This window comes from Phyllopteryx taeniolatus, chromosome 1, assembly GCF_024500385.1.
Source record: "Phyllopteryx taeniolatus isolate TA_2022b chromosome 1, UOR_Ptae_1.2, whole genome shotgun sequence".
NCBI lineage: Eukaryota > Metazoa > Chordata > Actinopteri > Syngnathiformes > Syngnathidae > Phyllopteryx > Phyllopteryx taeniolatus.
In genome coordinates this window covers 35098751-35120482 of record NC_084502.1, presented here as the reverse complement: position 1 = coordinate 35120482, position 21732 = coordinate 35098751, and the positions used below count along the sequence as shown (strand labels likewise).

General features: G+C 40.9%; 1 protein-coding gene and 1 long non-coding RNA gene across 2 annotated transcripts in view; both read right to left on the bottom strand.

Annotated features, from left to right (window-relative positions):
* Positions 1 to 21732, bottom strand: part of LOC133486355 (XK-related protein 7-like) — a 59039-nt gene that overhangs the window by 21236 nt on the left and 16071 nt on the right. The window lies entirely within an intron of this gene.
* Positions 12498 to 21033, bottom strand: LOC133486361 (uncharacterized). The gene is made up of 3 exons (XR_009791006.1): positions 20706 to 21033; positions 20236 to 20314; positions 12498 to 12548 (listed from the first exon to the last, which is right to left on the bottom strand). It is a non-coding gene; the product is annotated as an uncharacterized LOC133486361 (long non-coding RNA).

Below are 21732 nucleotides of genomic sequence, written 5' to 3'. Positions count from 1 at the left end.
CTGGTGTACTCAAGATGACCAATACAGCACACCATACCACACACATAACCATGTAGCCCCCCAAAAGTGTGAGTCTCCACCTCCAAATCAGATGTCTGTCCTATTACCAAGAACTTACCTGTTAGAGGCAGCATGGTGCCACAGGGCATCCAGACTAAGGAAAAATACAAAAAAATAAATAGCAGCAGATGAAAAAAGAAAGGCTAACTGTAAGATTATCCGGTTTGTGGTTGACATTTTATTGAGGTGAATGACTTTCGAGACACATTATACAAATACTCAGCACAGCACAACCAGTTGTTTGTGTCCGACAACAGCACAAACTTCAGGTCACGTCCTATTTAACAATTGTTCCGTTTCACGTCACAATCATTGTGATTTTCAATCTTAAACATTGAACAGGTTTAACTCTTAAGAAAATCTGTCTGTCTTAACACACCCCAATAATTACTCAGGTTAATCGCTCAGACATCTGATAATTGGATCTTTGCTGACTTTCAAAATCGGACCAATTATTTATGTGTGTGTAACCACTCACAACTTATGTGAAGGTTCAAGATACTTATCTTCTAGGGTGCAGGAAATCATTTAAAACTAATGCTGACTTTGCACATGTTATGCTAATCATATCTGCCATAGCATCCTAAAAAACCAAACTGAGTTCTAGGGTTGTTCACGTAAGGAAAAACTTGCACCTGAATAATGACATTCCACAAAGATTGGAGCAGGAGGAGGAGGAGGGGGAACACTGACATAAGAACATGATGCAAAGACAGGAAAGAGCAGGGAGCTGATGTAGAGAGAGGAGGCTTTAGTACAGCAAGGCAGGTAGAAGCACCATCTCTGGAGGAAGGAACGCAGATTTCGAGGTCAGGGAATCCAGTCACAAAAATTGATTAGAATGCTGCGCAAATACATGCGCTTAAACGGCCGGGCAGGACACATTTGACCAGCTGACCCATCAGAGCAGAATGAGCTTGTGTGAGCAGACATGAAAAGTCTGAATGTGAACCTGAAAGTGTGAGTGTGTGTGTGTATATTGGGCTTTTCTTGGTGTGGTCAACCTAATTTAATTACAAAGAAAAAAACTTTTGAAAGAGGGCACCCATCCCATGGTTTTCCAATTACATTTCGCCAGTAAGGGCGGCATGGTGGAAGGCAGGTTAGCACATCCGCCTCACATTTCTGAGGACCTGGGTCCGAATCCGGCCTCGCCTGTGTGGAGTTTGCATGTTCTCCCCGTGCCTGCGTGGGCTTTCTCCGGATACTCCTGTTTCCTCCCACTTCCCAAAAACATGCATTAATTAACATTAATTAACATTAATTGGAGACTCTAGACTCTAATTGCCTGTAGGTGTGAATGTGAGTGTGAATGATTGTTTGTTTATATGTGCCCTGCGATTGGCTGGCAACCAGTTCAGGGTATACCCCGCCTCTCGCCCAGAGTCAACTTAGAAAGGCTCCAGCATTCCCGCGAGCCTAGTGAGGATAAGCGATGTAGAAAATGGATGGATGGATTTTCAAGTAAATGTGACTCTTGGATACAAACTCTATGGTCTGGGGTCGAGAACACTCACCCACCCACAAATACACACATGGGTGGTTTGATGTAAATGTCAGCCAGTGTTCCTGCAGGGAAACACGGTCTCCAGAGTGAACAATTGGGGCAACCATTGTCAAATCAAAATGAAGTCTAATAGGTGAAACTCTCAAAGGACTACAAAAATGGCAGATGAACTACAATAAACCTGAAGGACAAATCACCACTCAGCTGTTGCCTGAACTCTAAAAAGATGGTGCAGTCACAGGTGGAACTAATTAAAATCAAGCATCCAACAACGACGGGCAGAAAGATGTTTCCATCATTGTCTGAATACTGAAACCCATGCAAAACAAATCCAACTACAAATGCCGGTGAGGTAGCGAGTAAGAGACTGTGATCAGAGACTCTCGCGGTTAGATTGTTGTTTGTGTGAGCGCTACCGTAGAGTTGATTGCCTAGTTACGCGTGGGTTGTTAACCATTTAGTTCCCATCTGCGCTAATTCTTTGTTAACATCGCTGATTTATTAAAATGCAGTGAAATTAGACATGGAAAATATGTGGGGTTTTAATTTGATCTCTTGAGCAATTATGAAATGAACATTTATTGTGTAATCACAGGGGAGGTTCAGCAATGTAAAAATAGTGCGGATTTTAACTTTTAAGAATTCAATGCAAACGTTAAGTATTTTTTTAATGTTCACACTAAATAATTTGTGTATAAATTTGGCAGAATCATGCTTTTGGGCTGTCTTTCTTCAGCTCGAACTGGGGCCTTAGACAAGGTGAAAGGAATTATGAACAGTTTGAAATAGCTGTCACTGTTTGCACAAAACCTTCAGGCTTCTGCTCGAAAGCAAAAACATGTCTGGAAAAGCCTACTAGAATATCTGAGGTTTCCATCCATCCATCCATTTTCTGAGCCGCTTCTCCTCACTAGGGTCGCGGGCGTGCTGGAGCCTATCCCAGCTGTCATCGGGCAGGAGGCGGGGTACACCCTGAACTGGTTGCCAGCCAATCGCAGGGCACATTGAAACAAACAACCATTCGCACTCACAGTCATGCCTACGGGCAATTTAGAGTCTCCAATTAATGCATGTTTTTGGGATGTGGGAGGAAACCGGAGTGCCCGGAGAAAACCCACGCAGGCACGGGGAGAACATGCAAACTCCACACAGGCGGGGACGGGGATTGAACCCCGCACCTCAGAACTGTGAGGCTGACGCTCTAACCAGTCGGCCACCGTGCCGCCTATCTGAGGTTTATTAGTGTTAAATCAGAGGTGCTTTAAATTGTGGCATGCTAAATGGCATATTAAAAAAATAAATAAATTGCAATTAGATTATTTTCCGGCCGGCACGGTGAACGACTCGTTAGCGCATCTGCCTCACAGTTCTGAGGGCCCGGGTTCACCTGTGTGGTGTACGCATTTTGACCGCGTGCCTGCGTGGGTTTTCTCCAGGTACTCCGGTTTCCTCCCACATCCCAAAAACATGCTTGGTATGTTCTAAATTGTCCGCATGTGTAAATGTGAGTGCGAATGGTTGTTTGTTTATTAGGCTTTACACGATCAGGATTTTTGGGGCTGATCAGTGAGTTTAAAAAAAACAATCACCGATCCGATCACAAGATGGAGCAATGTGTCTATTTAAATGACCTGTTCATTTACTATATATATATATATATATATCTGTGTACTTAATTGCTCAAAAAATTATATTTACAATCAATCTTTGTTCATCTAGTTATTCCAGTGAGGCATAGTGACAGACAGAACAAATGAATGGTCTTCTATTAGATGGCTGGAAGTACATACAGTAATTAATGTGTCCACTTTTCGTGACATTATTGTTTGTTGGTGTGCCGTGAGATTTTTCAATTGTAAAATATGTTCCCTGGCTCCATAAAAGATGGAAATCACTGCTCTAGTCAGATCGATGAGCAATCAATCTTTGTTCATCTATTTATTCCAGTGAGGCATAGTGACAGACAGAACAAATGAATGGTCTTCTATTAGATGGCTGGAAGTACATACAGTAATTAATTTATCCACTTTTTGTGACATTTTTCTTTGTTGGTGTGCCGTGAGATTTATTTATTTATTTTTTTAGTTTGCTAGGCTATATAACGTTTTTGTTGCCTGCTTGCGAGCCGTATCATATTAAAAGTACGTGAACATACCTCAAGCAAGCCTTACACGAACGTCCTCTCCTGTCCTGAGCCCGGTGACCACCAACACAACGTTTTTCCCCATTTTGTCCTTATGATACAGTCGGCGCGATCCACTCATGTTGTTGTCGCCACGGTAACGAGTGTATCAGGTCGCATTTGACTTGACAAGATAAAGCCCAATGATCGTAAAAACCGGGATGCGGTGGATCGGAATACAAGATCTTATTGCATTAGTCTGACAGTGCAATTGCGAAAAAGCAAATTACGCGTTGTCTGTCCCACACCGACGACATGTTTTCTTTTAAAATAACTTTATTGGCATTCAGATATTTATAGTACTACGTCAAAAGACACACGCCAAGGCTAAAAATAAATTAGCTTTTGGATTCAAATATACTGTGCACGATGGCGACGCGAAGTAAATGTCTTTTGCGGAGCCGATCAAGATCGGCGAATTATGAATTTAAAGCCGATCAGCATAAAATGCTAATTATCGGTCTAATTTAAATAATTTAAGTCTAATTTAAATACCCTGTAATATTGAACAATAGTCCAGCCAGACGTTAAGTTAAAATCATTTCTTTTCAAGCACAGTTATACTGTAGTGTCATTAGCACATTTCTAACGTGATTAGTTTTTAATCAATTTGTTATTTTGTACCCATGTTTTAACACATGCATCAGTATTTCTGTATTTGAGTGCATTAGTTGAAACAAAACACGTGTACACCTGAAGTTTGTCCCTTCAATAATGCTGTGGCTCTCCTCCCTCCCCCAAAGTCTAATCTGTCGTGACATGTATTCGTTCATCACATTCTGAAGAGAGATACAGTAAATGCAGACAATTGAATAAATGTGCTCTTACAAAAGCGCAGTCACGAATTGCAACTTCATGGAAGCAAGTACAGTTAATGCACAGAAGGCAATAACATTACGCTGCAAGCACCGACTTTTGATTTGAAAAGCCCCGTTGTCAATATCTTGCTATATATTTTTATTTAATCATGGTATAATGAGATCTTATTGTTGACAAAACAATCTATTTGTTAATTTATTGGCTTATACAACCAAAGTGGTTCAGATTCAACAACTCCTGACTGACAAATGGGATGCCATTCCACAGCAAAATTTGAGATTTGTTTCAGAGGAAATCAGTCCACTTTCTTTATAGAGGGAACTTCATAATGTTAAAAAAAAGGGGGGTTGGAGGGAATGTGCAAATCAAAATATGTCAAACCATAGCGCTGGAAACTGAAAACTGCATTCATTCTCCTGCCCTCCTATGAGGTAGTAAACTTGTGACCTTGACATATGGACTGCTGTTGCGCTCAGTTCCAGACTCCGGGCCGCTCACTCTTCTCGCTACACTGTACACACTGTCTTATTGCTTTGTGTGCATCTTTTTGAGAGGGATTATGAAATTCATTATTTCTACTCCAATCATCTTATCAGTCTAACTTTCTCGCCCTTGTTTTGTCGTTGTCCCTCCATCCATTTTTCCTCGATGCCCCCTTCTTCATCCTGAATCTAAAATGATTCGTCTTAATTGTTTCACATTTGCACTTTCCCTCTCTTCCTTTCCTGTCTTCATCCAACTCTCATACCTTCTCCTCCCCCTCACTCAGCCGATCCTCGCCTTCCTATCTTAATTGCGCTGGAGAAGATGGCGTGGCTGGACTGCCTGCTGCCTGTATCGTCAGTGCTCTTTCTTATTATGATGAGCAGAAAAGAGAACAAGAAAGTCTTTTGTTTCCCCTTGATTGGTGCTCAAACAATGGCTGTTGCAGAAAGGAAATAAAAGGAACATTGCTCAGTGACTCCCACTACTTACATTGGTGCGGTGACACATTGTTCCACATTCAGTTGATTATTATAGACAAAGCATAATTAAGTTTTACAACAAAGCCTGTCAAATAAAAGGCTAATGTTTCATCTCATAATTCACAGAATCAGGCCACTGTTAAACACAAGTGGTTGCTCCTGCACCAAACATGTCGAGGTGTGACTCAAAAGTAATGACATAATGACAGATGGGGTTGGGCATCGAGAATCGATTGCAACCGGGACTAATGTTCCAAAATTCACATAAACGTCTCAAAGTATCACAAACGCTAACCTTGTGCCTCATCAGTGGGTAAGGAAGTCAGCGTTTTATAGCATCTGGTTCCATTCGTTAAAAAAAACATTCACCGGGGCCGTGTGAAGTTACTTTTCATGCCAAAATGCTGAGTTCCGGTGCGTACCCTTTATAATAAATGGCTAGAAGCTTAAAACAGGAAGTCAAGTTAAACTTTGCACATGTAAACCATTTGATGTGATAAAACGGTTCCAAATAACAATTTTAACAATGCTATGTTTAACTTTTAGCTGAAACATTAATTAATGAGGTTTGATATTGATACTGGTTATAAAGAACCCCAGGTCAACTTCATTTTAGTCTATGCTGCGGGCTACTAAGAAAATGGATCTTCATAATTTGGACACCCTTCATTTAAACCATGCAAACATTTTTGACCCAGCCCCCTACAAGAATCAGCGGAATTAGCGGAATCAAGAATAGTTTGGAACCGGAATCAAAATAAGGAACCGGAACCAGAATCACTCAAATTCAAACGATGCCCAACCCTAATGACAGATTTATTATTATTTTTTTTTTTTAAATAGGGAATTTAAAATAGGGCCCTAATTTTAAACCAAAATGAGCAAAAATCCATGTGCCATTACTGGTGAGCTATTTAAGAACAGGCACACAGGCTATTCATGTGGTCCACTGAGGCTACCTGGTTCCTGCGGGCACTATGGGCGTGGCCCCTGCTTTAATTTGTCAAAATGGATTCGGAGATGGTGGCACGGTGGTTGACTGGTTAGAGCTTCTGCCTCACAGTTCTCACAGTTCAATCCCTGGCCCCGCCTGTGTGCCCTGCGATTGGCTGGCAACCACTTCATGGTGTACCCCGCCTCCTGCCCGATGATAGCTGGGATAGGCTGCAGCACGCCCGCGACTGTAGTGAGGAGGAGCGGCTCAGAAAATGGATGACTGGATTTGGAGATGCCGGCACGGTGGACGACTGGTTAGCACATCTGCCCCACCGGTGTGGAGTTTGCATGTTCTCCCCATGCCTGGGTGGGTTTTCTCCGGGCACTCTGGTTTCCTCCCACATTCCAAAAACACGCGTGGTAGGTTGATTGAAGACTCTAAATTGCCCGTAGGTGTGAATGTGAGTGCGAATGGTTGTTTGTTTGTATGTGCCCTGCGATTGGCTGGCGAACGGTTCAGGGTTTACCCCGCCTCCCGCCCGAAGATAGCTGGGATAGGCTCCAGCAGGCTGCGACCCTGGTGAGGATAAGCGGTGACTTTTCCTGAAGCAGTTTAATAGGCAAAAATCAATCTGCACACTTACCTTTGATGCTAATAGCCTGACAATGTTGCAGTTCCTACCGATCCATTTTTGACAAACTAGGCTTGCTCAAAGTAAGGGAACATACTAACGTGTAGCTACATTAGTTGTGACGTTACTTCCTCCCTTTCGCCCGAAGGAGGGACCGTGTCTTATTCTCACGACTTTTGTACATGCAATGACGTAAAAATGGCATCTTACGATGCGGTGATTTAAAAGTATTTTTTAGAATAAAATAGTAGATTTAAGTAACCTGTATTTGATAAAATATGGACGTTTAAAATATAATGGAAAGTTTTGACCAGCTCACTTTACTTCCACTTTAAGACCAAAGAGCCAAATTGTTTAGAGAGTCACAGTCTTGTCTTTGGAAGCAGCCAATAATATTGCAGCCAACCCTAAAAAAAACCTAATTATCGGTAATGGACAGTGTTGCAGAAAACTTGACTTCTCAAAACCGTGGTATAACTTCAACACGGTAATTGGCCCATACCTGCTCTCATTAAAACATTTTTAGAGGTGCAACAATTAACTAATCGATTTACAAATTAATCCATTACTATGTTGATCGTCGATTCATCATTTAGAACCTTGTTTAACTTACAATTGTCCGAATCCTCTGAGTTTTAGCCTCTCAACAGTAAATATTCTCAGATTTCTGTAGTCCTACATGAAAGCAGACTGTTTATCTTTGTGTTTAATTAAAACAAGTTTTTTTAGTTTGTAAAACAATGATCAATATCTTTGCCTATTTTATGACATGTTACGGACCAGACCAGTAACTGAATCATAATCCATTTATGTTTGTGCATTTTCTTCACGATCAATTTTAAATAATGTCCTGTTTTTGAAGGAAAGGAAATAAAAACATTTTTTTTCATCAGATTAATCCCAAAAATAATCAACATAATAATGGATTATTAAAATGTTTAGTTGCAGCCCTAAACATTTTTCAATTTGAGGGCACATCACACACATGCCCCCCTTTCCCACGGATGCTTTTCTTGCCAGTTGGTTTATTGCTGTGAGCACTTTGAAATCACTCCGTCTCTCCTATTGAAAGACGTTTTACAGCGACGCCGCTCCCGATTTCAACATTTTTATGATATATATATATATATATATATATATATTTTTTTTAAATATATAAAACCTGTCCTGCTCGACTGCTTGGTTATACAAAATGGACAATCCGTAAACCTTTTTATGGCGGAGCAGATGTTCTGTCCAGAGGGTTTTCGTATACTACCTCTGTTTTTTTGTATTATGATGTGTTGAACATTTTTAACTGAAAGCGTGGTGCTGTTACAGTTTACGTCCGCCCTGCAAGTTGCCAGGTGACGCGACACACCGTTGTCTTTGCGGCGCATACACAATTAATGGGTTTGTCAAAGGCACATGGCGCGTTGCTAAGTGTAGTGTGAAAAGTACTGAAGCCCTATGGTGGCAGTAGTTTGACACAGGTAGAGTTGATCGATGATGTCTAGAAGGGGTGGAAAATTGAACTTGAGTGTAGCTAAAGCTAGATTTCAGCAGTTGTAATTCTTTTCACAGAGCAAAGAGAATATATGCCTGTGAATATTGTATGTTCTATTTGTATGTGTCACTGTCATGTTTATGCTCAAGTAACAGTTGTTTGGAGATTTTAAACATGACAACTATGGCGTTTCTCATTGAATGTGAGTATAAAGCTAGCGGACCTATGTTTGGCTCATGCTAATGGAAGAGATGCTGTGTTGAAAGCACTTTGAATGAACATTTATGGCAACGAAATAGCTTGAAGCAAGAGCTTCTCGTTTGGTCAACTGTTATCTATCACAAGGAAGCAAACACTGCCAACCTATACAGCTCAAAGTAACACAGAAGCAAAAATACTGCAAACAAAAAATATGTTTGGCATTTTCGGAATGATGAGCTTGCACACTTGAGCAGTGCAGATCTGAATATAGACCTAGTATGAAGTGTAAAAAACACTTGTTTTTTTTCATACGAGTGTCCAGAAAAGGCCCGATAGCTACTTCTGTTTGACCCAGTTTTGTATCTGCACTGTCCATATATGGCTAAGACCGCCCCCTTTTCTCTGATTGGTTGCCTCCGTGAAAAAGACCCAATTGTGAGAGCACACGTGTTTATGATTACAGCGCTGGCTTTGGAGCGGCGAGGTAGGCGGAGATCTTTGCTTGTGATGTAGATAAGGTTGAGAAATTCGAATGACCTGATTTCAGGCCTCTCCGCAGAAAAACGTCTGGAACTCAGGAATGCGTGGATCATTTAAATTTTTATTCCACGTTTACTGAGGAACCATAGCAATATTACATTCCAAACACTATTAAAAAAAAGTTGGTTTGGTAAAATATGGCACCATGGCAGCCATGGCCCAATGGTTAAGGTCATTCCATGCTGCCATGGGGGATCTAAGTTCAAGATCCCAACCGGACCATCCACCAAATTCCCTCGGACTGACAGCTGTGGTGTCCTTGAGCAAGACACTGATACCCCGAACTGCTCCATGGGCGCTTCAGCTGCCCCACTGCTACAGCGTGTTCCACTAATAAGTGTGTGTGTGTTCACTGTGATATGTAAAATGTAGAGAACAAATTTTGCGTGCATGCATGCATGTTCATGACAATAAAGGTAATTCATCTTCTTTAAAAACATGAACAGTTAACACTTTAACATGGAGCTAACAGAACAATTCATGAATAGTTTGATGATTTAAAGTGAAGCTAAAAATAGACAAGAATGTGACGCTGCTGGTCCGGAGGGGGAAAAAAAAAAACGAAAGGTGCAAAGCCATGGAGAAAAACTACGGTAATTGAAATTTTCTTTTTTTCCCCAGGTACATTTGTTATCATGGTACTCCATACTGTATCAAATAAATAATAAATGAAAAATATTACATGTGGCAGCACAGTGGACGACTAGTTAGTACATCTGCCTCATAGTTCTGAGGACTAGGGTTCAAATCTCAGCCCCACCTGTGTGGAGTTTGCATGTTCTCCCTGTGCCTGCGTGGGTTTTCTTCAAGTACTCCGGGTTCCTCCCACATCCCAAAAAACATGCGTGGTAGGTTGACTGCAGTCTCTAAATTGCCTGTAGGTGTGAATGGTTGTTTGTTTCTATGTGCCCTGTGATTGGGTGGCGACCAGTTCAGGGTGTACCCCGCCTCTCGCCCGATGATAGCTGGGATAGGCTCCAGCACGCTCGCGACCCTCGTGAGCATAAGCGGTACAGAAAATGGATGGATGAATGATATGAACATTAATCAAAATTTAATATAGTTTACCATTTAAACCGCTTTTATACTCACATCTGATGAAAAGTGCCCCTCGTGCCACTCTCCACTTTATCTCTATAGTCGGCTGTCACGGAGAGCAGTGCACGCGGTACAGAAAATGGATGGATGGATATTGCATGTGGCCAGTCGTACTTGGCCATTGCAAAAAATAAGATCCTTTAATCATGACGGCACAACGCCAAACTGAATTTAGGAATAAGACAAAAGTAGAAATGATACTCAAAATGTGCACAAATCTACAAAGAGAGGCACTTTGCTTGTCTCACATGATTTATTTATTCTGGGCTCGTGATCAGTGTCGCAATGCTGGCTTGGTCTCACAATGTGCTTTTCTAGAATCTGGATTTATTTTGTTGCTTTTTACTAACTGGTATTAAATAAAGACCATGTATTTTACAAAATAAATAAATAAATACAAATCTGGCCATTGCACATGGATCACTAAAACTGCAAATGGTTAATATATCTAAGCTCTAAGCATTATGTTAGTATCAAGATTGTTGTTTTCGACTGCTAAATATAAATTACACGAAATCATATTCAGATGGATAAAGTTGAATCCAGATCACAGACTCAACAAAGCAACACAACTTTAAAAGAATCACAAAGGCAAAATGTGTTTGGTTTTATCGTGGTGAGTCAGAAGTAGAGATCAAGAAATCATCTTGTGTTGTCCTAACCTTGTTGCCTAAAAGCTGAATGACAAGTTGAACTGCTCAGAATGAACAAGAGCAACAGACAAACCCACAAACAATCCTATAATCCCTTTTCTTAAATTCACACTAAGAACCGCAGAAATTTCTGATGGTTTACAAGTTGAACCTGTGGCAAGAACTGTTTCAAATAAAGCTTAGACAGTATGTCTGACTCAGCAGTGAAGAAAATGCCATGTTGATGTAAAATGTGTCTGGGTAGGTGTTGTCATGTGAAAACATACAGTAAGAATTCAATGAAGTGTGATGAATAAAAACTACCGGTACTTCATTTCTGCCCTTTAAAGTTCAGCTCGAGGCAAACAGGCCTGGTGACCCAAGTGAGAGCGGAAGCTCAACTTGGTTGGTGATTGATTGTTCAGACCTGGTCCTGTCTTAGAATTTCATCAGTCAACAGGATCAGGGTGGGCCGGATCCAAGTGCAACATCCATCAAACAGAACCAACAAAATGGCTGAAATTAATGCACCCAAACAAGACAAATCTTCTCTTTTCCTTGCGTTGTGCAGTTTGGTTGATTGGTGTTTTTAGCATTGATAATCCTTTCAATTCGGTTGGTATGCAGAATTTTGTGCTTGGCAGAAGTAATTTAGGGTGCTTTCATACCCACAAATGTCTCCCTCTGGTCGGAATCAGTTAATGGTTTGTAAACTTCGTCCCTTCCTCGGTTTAGTTTCTTTTCACACAGTAGAAAAATGAAGTGACTCATTACTGATAAACCACCGATGTGTTTGGTTGACTATTTGCCGGAAAAGGAAAAAAAAAAAGAAGACACACACACTTCCTGCTGACCTTGCAATTGCGATACTCCCAATTGATTTAATCTTGCATTTTTCATCTTGAAACAAGAAATAGCCTGCAAAAGCTAACCAGACGAATTAATGTTTTTAAACAACAGGATACCTCTGGGTGCAGAACATAGTGACTATCCCTGACCTGAACTGAAACAATGACAAATACTTATTGCATCCCCAGATATAAACCAAAGCCCCTCCCCACCCTACAGCTATGCCCCCCAACCCCAGAAAAAAGCATCGCACAGCGACCAGAACAGGGCACAGAAGGTGGGGCCGTCAAAGGCAAGAGGCACTGACACGCTACCATAAGCTCCAAGTCAGCTGGGAGCCCCACACAGCCTGAGGGAGAGAAGGGCGACGATCACGGCGGAGCACACCGGGGAGAGGGAAGAGGACACAGGCCCGGCGCGCAACAGTACGGCCCCCGGAGTGGGGCCAGCGGGCACCTCCCCGGCACCCAGGGACGGAGAGCAGCCTCGGGACCGGCATCCCCCAGGAGGGCAACACGGACACAACCAGACCCAAGAGGATGAGGGGGTAACAGGCCCGGCATCCCCAGAGGCATACATCGCAGATCCAGAAGGATAGGGGTTCAAGTACATGCAAGTGACCCTATGGCATGCACAGCGGTCTAAAATGAGAAGATTTGATTCGGTCACATAACTTTACATTACATTACATTTCTGTATCACATTTTTTCCCAGGCAAACAAGAAGCAAGCTTCAAGGTTCACCATTTTAATGAAAGGTGACCAATTTGTCTTAAAGTTATCCATTTGCTTATTATGTTTGGCAGAGATCATTTCTGCCGTTATATACTTTATCACAAGATTTTGCCATTGGTTAATGCTGATAGCTTGTTTATCTTTCCAGTTTAACAATATTGTTTTTTTTTTTTTTTGCGATTGCTGGAATTAGAAGTATTGGTTGGGCATGTTTATTTGGAAGATCTATATCTTTCAAATCACCCAGCAGACGAAGATTAGGAAAAATTGGAATCCTACAGTTCAAAACTGAGGAAAGTTTCTGTGTAACTCGTGACCAGAAACGCTGTAAGGTTGTACAATGCCAAAGAGCATGAAAATAGGTGTCTGGAGCATTTTCAGTACAATGAGTACATATGTTTGATTTTAAATAGCCCATTTTATCCATACTATATTGCGTATGTATGATCTATGGAGTACTTTGAACTGGATTAGCTGTAAATTACTGTTTGGTTTTTTTTTTGTAATTGAGAATGTATTTCTACAGATTTGTGCCGAGTAATCATTGTCAGTAGATACTGAGAGGTCTTTTTCCCATTTCGTGATTGGGGTAAGTGTATTAAATTAGTACTTGAGATGAATTTGTATATTTTTGAAAAAGATCGCCGAATCCATGGTTCGAAAGTGGAGGAAGCAGGAAAACGAGCTTCGCCAAGTCAAGAAGACGAAGCTGAGTTTCCGCGGGAAAAAAAAGAAAAACAAAACGCAGAAACAAGGCGAGGTGGCCCAAGTTGGATTAATGAGCAAAGAACAGCCGGGAGAAGTGTCTCTATAGTCACCATTCGACTGAGGGCAATAACTCGGGGCTTGCCATCATTCCGGGAGGCTTGACGAACCGCTGGACGTCCGTGTAAACAGGGCGTTCAAAGTGAAGTGAGCGGCGTGGGAGCCATTGAGGACAGGCGGCGAACACAGCTTTACTAAGACTAGGAGGCAGCGCCGGGCGAGTTACGCCACAATTTGTGAATGGATTGTGGATGCTTGGGCTAACGTGTCTGCTTGCACTGTTGTTCGAGCTTTCGCACGGCAACGAGACTGACTCGAACCTGGCGTGTTTGATTGAGAACTTGTCCAGTTGTTCATTTCGGATACAGAAGATGAGGACTTTGATGGATTTGTGGATTAGAATTGATCAAAAAATAACGTGAGTACATTGTTCAATACTTCAATAAAGTACAATTAAACTCAGTTTTGCTCCTGCTGCCTTTTTAAAAACATTGTTTTAGTGTGCATACATGCTACCGTATGTTTTAAGTTAGCGTGTTTTAGCATGCCTGCGCCCAATAATACAGTGCGCCTTATGTGTTAAATGCAGAAATAGACCCGGTAACTGAGACTGCGCCTTTTAATATGGTGCCCCCTATAGTCGTTAAAATACGGTAGTTCTATTTTCTGAACAAAAATGGGTAGTTCTAAAGTATTCATGTGTGTTGAGAATTTTTTTAGGATTGCTGTTCTTACTCCATAGTATTGAAGGAAGTTACCATCTCTAATTTGAAATTCTTGGAATAAGCTTTCACGTGATATGAATGCATTATTTTTTAATCAGTGATGTAGACGGGGTGGCGCGGTGGACGACTGGTTAGCACACCGGCCTCACAGTTCTGAGGCGCCGGGTTCAAATCCGGCCTCGCCTTTGTGGAGTTTGCATGTTCTCCCCGTGCCTGCCTGGGTTTTCTCCGGGCACTCCGGTTTCCTCCCACATCCCAAAAACATGCATGGTAGGTTGATTGACAACTCTAAATTGCCCGTAGGTGTGAATGTGAGTGCGAATGGTTGTTTGTTTATATGTGCCCTGCGATTGGCTGGCAACCAGTTCAGGGTGTACCCCGCCTCCTGCCCGCAGTTAGTTGGGATAGGCTCCAGTATACCCGTGACCCTAGTGAGGATAAGCAGTGTAGAAAATGGATGGATGGATGACGCAGTTCTCATGTGCTGCAGTAAAGGGGTATTTTGTTAATATCAAAATCGGGATTGTGCCAGATTGGGGAGGAATGACACTGTTTTCTAAGGATGTTTGGCACCACGTGAGGTGTAATCTGCTCACTCTCGCTACTGTCCAAACTATCTCCAACATTCTTCAAACTCTAGTAGCCTATACAAACAATAACATCGTTATCCAAACTCTGAGTTTACAGATTACAAAAACACATCCTTGCAATTGTACATTGAGAAATCTTGTTCTTAAGATCTTGGACTATTTGTTCACGCAGTTGTTCACAAAGTGGTGAACCTTGCCCCATCCTTGCTTGTGAACAACTGAGCCTTTTGGGGATGCAAAATCATTTATTACAATCATGACACTCACCCGTTTAAAATTAATCTGTTCATCTGTGAAATGTTCCATAAGTATTTTTTGAGCATTCTCTGACTTTCTCAGTCTTATGTTGACCCTATCCCAGGTTTTTTGGAACGTGTTGCAGGCATCAAATTCAAAATGAGAGAATATAAGCACAACCATGACAACACTCATCAGTTTGAACATCATCTTATTTTTGGAGTGTATTCAGTTAACTATAGGTTGTAAATCTTTTATTTGTAAATCTTTCTATTCTGTTTTTATTTACGTTTTACACAACATCCCAAATACATTGGGGGTTTTATGTTTTTGTCATGTTATAAGATATTAATTGTGAACTGCTCTATTGTAGTGTATACACTACAACCTCTATAGAGGTTTGGAGTTATTTGGAGGTTATGTATTTGAAGAGAAAGGTAACTAAGTTTCTTGCTTTAGTAATAATGGTATTCATCCTCAAATACATGAAATGCCTCTGTCTCTTCTTTAATGCCAAACATAGTTGTATAGCGCTTTATGCATTGTTTTGCAACGTGATTGTGTTATTAAGAGATGGATTAGGTCACTGAAGGCCCTGGTCCAAAACTCACCGCCCGCCACTGCAGTAAATGCATGCATTTACTCGACTCGAATATTAGTGAATATTCCAATAAAACCACTAGAATATTAATGCATGCATTTACACAGACAGAATATTAATGCATATATTTATACTGCTGGTCTGGAATTTAGTGCACGTTTACAGCAGAGTGTGTGTGTGCGTGTGTGTGTTTGTGTTCGGATGGGCTACAGTTTGTGCAATTCTCAACATGTTTGTTCTTTTTACACAGGCTGCTTGAATCAACGTCACTTGGGGCTTTTAACACACAAAATCTTTGTCCCAGTAGGACTTGTTCGAAATCAATAGGGAGCTAGCAATGATATATATTAATGCAGTGAAATTTCTAACATTGAACACAACTGAGGTCGTGAAGTTCAGAATTTGTTGGAAAAGTATGCTGAAGTTGCAGGTTTTGGAGTTTGAAACTCCGTCATTCAGAATGTTACCTCTGTGTACTTAATGGGACCTCAGCTCAGTGAACATGAAATAATTAAATGTTTTTCCTTCTTCTTGGGCCTTTTGTATCTTTTTTCCGTGACACTTATTCCAAACGGTGCGGCCTCAAGCAGGGGTTTTAAGAGAAGAATGTGAGAAGAAAAGTATAATTTACACAGTAAGTTTAGTGAAGTCAATAGACTCCCATTCGAAGCAGTAAGACTCCAGCATCATGCGTGCCATCCCTTGTTATCAAAGTTAAACTGTTTTATTGTTTTGACATTTCATTATAAACCGTGGTTAACTTTGTTTTACACTTGTATGACGATAAAGAATACAAATGCTATTTGTGATGCCAATCCCTTTAGCATTACACCATAATCATTCAAATGGAATGTCATATTGTTTGTAAATGTTAATTTTAATGAAGTGATTAACTTATTTTTACTCTTGCACATCAGTTAAGAATGTTAAAATTGTACCCACAAAGTGTCTGTGAAATTATTAAAAGTTTCATAATGCAAGAGATTATAAATAATCTATTTCCATTACTTCCAATGGAAAAAAGGGTTAGGGGGGTTTGGTGTGTGTGACCCAGAAGAACATGCTTTTTTGCCGTACTAGAATAAAGTGTAATTTCACATCCACAACAGTAGGTGGCAGTGGCAGTGGCACGCTCAGAGTGTGCACAAGGAGTATCAGTCATAGGGTTTTTCACAGAGCATGCGCGCACACAGCACAGGGCAGGAGATATGAAGTTGAGTGAACAAACTTTCAAGAGACACAATGGAAAAATATTTAACAGGAATGAAAATAAAGGCGGCGAGAGACAGAGGTAATGAGACAAATGAAAGTCTCCTGAAAGCTAAGACGAGGAAACATGACAAAGCGGATGCAGAGCTTGACTTCACTGTGGGAGGAGAGGAAAGAATGATTGATTGTATCTAAAAATGTTGGCATCGGACAATATGAAGCCAAATAAATTAAGGCGTCACTTAAAGACGCTACATCCCATTCACTCTGATAAGCTGCATGAGTTTTTTAGTAAAAACGTGCAGAATATTGACGACAATCATCCCGCTTTGTGAATGCTACTTCAGTAAACAAGCAACCACAGTTATCATATAAGGTACCAAATAGCTCAGTGCAAAAAAAAAAAAAAAAAAACACACCATAGCAGAGGAGCTGATACTGTCTTCAGCATCATAGACATGATCTCTGCCATGCTGGATGATGCAAGTGCTACAAAAATAAAAACTATCCCTCTGTCCAAAGACAAAAAAAAGTTCATAGTTAATCCATCCATCCATTATCTTTACCGCTTATTCTCACTAGGGTCGCGGGCGTGCTGGAGCCTATCCCAGCTATCTTCGGGCGGGAGGCGGGGCACACGCTGAACCGGTCGCCAGCCAATCGCAGGGCACACATAAACAAACATCCATTCGCACTCACATTCACACCTACGGGAAATTTAGAGTCTTCAATCAACGTACCACACATGTTTTTTGAGTGCCCGGAGAAAGCCCAACCTTGCACGGGGCGAACATGCAAACTCCACACAGCCGGGGCCGGGATTTGAACCCCACTCCTCAGAACCGTGAGGTAGATGTGCTAACCAGTCGCCCACCGTGTCAGCGTTGATAGTTTAAATGAGGATTATTATTTTTGTTCACATTTTAGGCAAATTGATGCACTAAAGGCCCTATATTTTGCCAAACCAACTTTTTCTAGTATTTGTGATCTAATATTGTCTCTATGGTGCCTGAGTAAACATGAAATATGAATTAAAATGGTCCACGCATTCCTGAGTGCTCTCTCTGCGGAGAGACCTGAAATCAGGTCATTTGAATTTCTCAAGCTTATCTGCGTCCTCAGCGAAGATCTCTGCCTTTCCACTCCTGAGCCAGCGCTGTCAGCATAACAAACGTGTGCTCTTACAAGTGGATCTTCCACATGGAGGCAACCAATCAGAGGAAAGGGGGCGGTCATGGACGGATATGAACAAAGCGGATACAAAACTAGGTCAAACACAAGTAGATGGAAGAGGGGCCCTTTCTGGACAAGGTCTTGTTGGGAATGAAATTGACACTTTTATACTAAGTCCACGTTAGAGAGTCACCCGAGGTCTACAATATGGGACCTTTAAATATTTTCTGTTCGAGACTGACAGCCGTTTTCAAAGCATAGTCCCCCACATTGCCAGCTGTTTTGAGCATTTTGAATAAGCCACAGAATATTATGTTCTGTGACAATATAAGCACTGAAAGAAGGTGTGGACTCTTTTCTTGTTTCTTGTTTCTATCTTTTTGCTTTCTTTAGTAATAATCTGTACAGCACGGGCTTGACCAAAAATACCAGTTTCTGACCAAAAGTGGAGTAAATGAGCTTTTTGTAAAAAAGAAGCATGTCAAGTATAACAGTGATTTTGTCACTAAAGGCCTTTTCACACTGCACTTGGTTTTCTTGGTGTTCACTGCGGGACAAGGGGCAGGGAAGAGGGTGCTCTGGTACAAGCTTGCCTATACTTGGAAGTGGTTCCTCAGCAGCATACCAGGAAGTAGCATGGAATTAGTACTGGGAAAACAAATTGAATAATTCTGCTAAGTCAACTTAAAAAATAGGTAGACACTAAATTTCTGCCTCAAAACTCCAGGGAAAAAAAAAAAAAAGTTCCACCTGGAACCATGTTTGCTCCACCAGAACCAATGTTTCACATGGACATTTATTGCAGACGAACGCAGTGTTGGGCCTAGGGGTGTCCTGATCCGATCTTTGAGATTGGAAGTCTGTCCGATGTCGTCAAAAAACAAGTATCGGATCGGACTGAATCTAAAATCTCCGATTTTACCACTCTTATACAAGCAGTCTATTCCATGCTGCGTTCCAGCACTCCTATCCAGCAGCACTCTGACGGCATGGAGAGCCCACATGATCACAACAACAGGTTGCAATGTTGCTAACATAGTAGCAAGGAGTAAGAGTGAATGTTGCTTGCTGAAAGTCATTTGACACTTCAGTTTAAGTTCACTGTAAAACTAAACACGCATAAAAGAATTACACCTATTGAATGTTCAAATACATTACAGCCTTGGTTTCTTCGTTTTTGTTCAAAAATCTCTAGCTCAAAGCAAACACAGAATAAATAAATGAAAAACACCACTGACGAGCTAACGAAAATTAGCATTCAACTCGCGGGACTTAAATCTCTCAAAATAAATATTGGTACACAAATGCTGTATAATGCGCTCACCGGAAAAAGTTGCGACAAGATAATGATAACACACAGTTTGAGGAGGCTTGATGGAGACATGCATCGTCAATCTTGGCTTCCGTTTTGTTACATTAACTTAAGAAACACTAATATTAATTATGTTTAAGCTATAGTATGTAGGTTTTGGCATTCTGAATTTCAACAAAAGAACAGAGCCGTCGCTTCAAAATGACGTAGACAATGTATGTTATGCAGCTTATATGTGATTCTACAAAATTTTTACTTTGTTTTTGTGTCATCATTTCTGTGCTGTCATTTGTGGTGTGCCACCAACTGGGCTTGCGTGGGAAATTGATAGGGCATTCACTAAATTTAAAAATAAGATGCCGACAAATACAGCAAGAGGTTAGAGGAGCTGAGTGGCTTCATCAGCATTGTGTCATCTCCTCTAGTAGTGGCTTGGTGAAAATGACTTTTTTTTTAACAAAAAAGTTGTGGATTATAGCTTTAACTTTGGCAGCACTGTGAGCGCATATGGCTGTATGTGGAGTGGATGCACAATGTTGAAAGGGCGTGTCGTGGTTTTGCCATTTCAAAGACGACACAGGATCAAGTGCTGGAAAACCGCGATTTCTGGTTTCGATACAAAATTGTTACAGCCCTACTATACAATAATAACAAAATTGGCTCTATTATTGTAGGTTATAAATCGAAATGAGCACAGGAGAATATTGGTAATAATGCTTTTGTTTCCTTAAAAAGTATATTTTTTTTACACACTTACGCACGATAATCCCGCCAATTTACACTCCCACTCGATCTCTGCTAGCCATGTGGTGTGTTGAAAAAAGACATGTCAGCTTCAACGTCACAATGGTTTAGTGGATAATGCTTTGCTCCAGTAAAGTAGTGATGGAACGTAATGTGTCGAGGCTTCAGGTTGTTCAGTACTAAAAAGTACAGTAGTTGTATAGTAGTAGTAAATCGTGACCAGAGTACAAATCCTCACGTAAAGTTTTCTTCTTTCACTCTCTGCTGGTACGCCTCTCACAGTAAGCAGCACACTCGCTCGCCCATCCAGAAAACTCCTGCACAGACACGTGTTTTTGTATAAGCTTAAAACTGAGAATATTTCATTTTCATGTTCAAAATCCAACTGCAGTGTCTCCTTGAATCTTTTTGAGTCAACGGGTTAATTTTAAATAAATAAGGAGAAATCAGAATATCGAGATATATATCATGTATAGTAATATAGCCTAAAAATATCGAGATATTGGTTTTGGGCCATATCGTCCAGCCCTACCGTGAGCTGCATTTTGTAAAGAGACACACACACAGCACCATTGCAATGTGAATACACTGCAGTGTAGTCTACAAACACCATACAGTATGTTCTAACTAGCGATGGTCAGGTTACAGCATGTTCTAAGTTCTAACTAGTGATGACTTTAGCTAATAAGTAGAAGAAAAGCATGTTACCTTACGTATGCCACAAAGCCTCTCATCCAGCTCACGTGTGGATGTTTTCTCTCCCAACCTGCTGTGGTATGCCAGCTCTACTTTGCAATAATTCTATATCACTTTATTTTCGTCCCTTTTTAGTCTAAAGTGTTCTCAAACCTTCTGCTCTTCTACACCTGGGACCGTTCGGAAAAATGTTGTTGGAATGTCCGGGGCACGTTCACTCAGAGTAGCGTTAGAGCGTCAGACTGACTTTCCGAACCCACCCTAGATACACCAGTGCACTGTACCAGCCCAGCTAACCGATGTGCCTATGTGGCGGCCATGTTGGGGAGGTCAAGCTTATGGTCATGGTCATGTTGGGGAGGTTGACGTGAGTGCGTTTTTCTGCAAGAAATGTCTGCGTGGAAAACATGGACTGTGGTGCAAACATGGCTCTGGCAGAGTTTCGGGGCAAAACTTTTACGTCGGCCTATCTTTGCGGTTGAATTATTGAAATTATTAAATTTTTTCCCCAATCATGTAATGGCAGATGCAGTTACAGCCTGGATCAAAGTATGTGAGATTTTAATGTGTCATTGTCAAAGATATTTATGGATTAATTAGCATTTACCGATTCTGTTATCAACCGTAATTTAAAAAAAAAAAAGCAAGTCAATTAAATCAGCTTAATCAGATCTCCAAAATTAAAACAACACTCAGCACGAAAAAATAATTTTGCTTCCGATTTTGTGCAATATACTTCTTATACAAATGTCTTCTCTTGCTATTTTTGTATTTCTGTATCCACTATCGCTGCTGAAACAATGCTAAGTTCCCCATTATGGGACAAATAAAGGTTATCTTATATAAATTAATAATAATATACTTTTAATCGTATAGGCCCCTGTTCTTAGGTGACGTATGCAGTGATGTACTAATTCATTTCGGGTTTCAGATGGCGTCTTGTGTGGCTGTGTATTATTTTCTTTCTAGACACTTATTAATTTGCCTGATATTTTTCTGTTCCAAGTTGATTCATCATCGCTATATTGCTTTTTCAGCC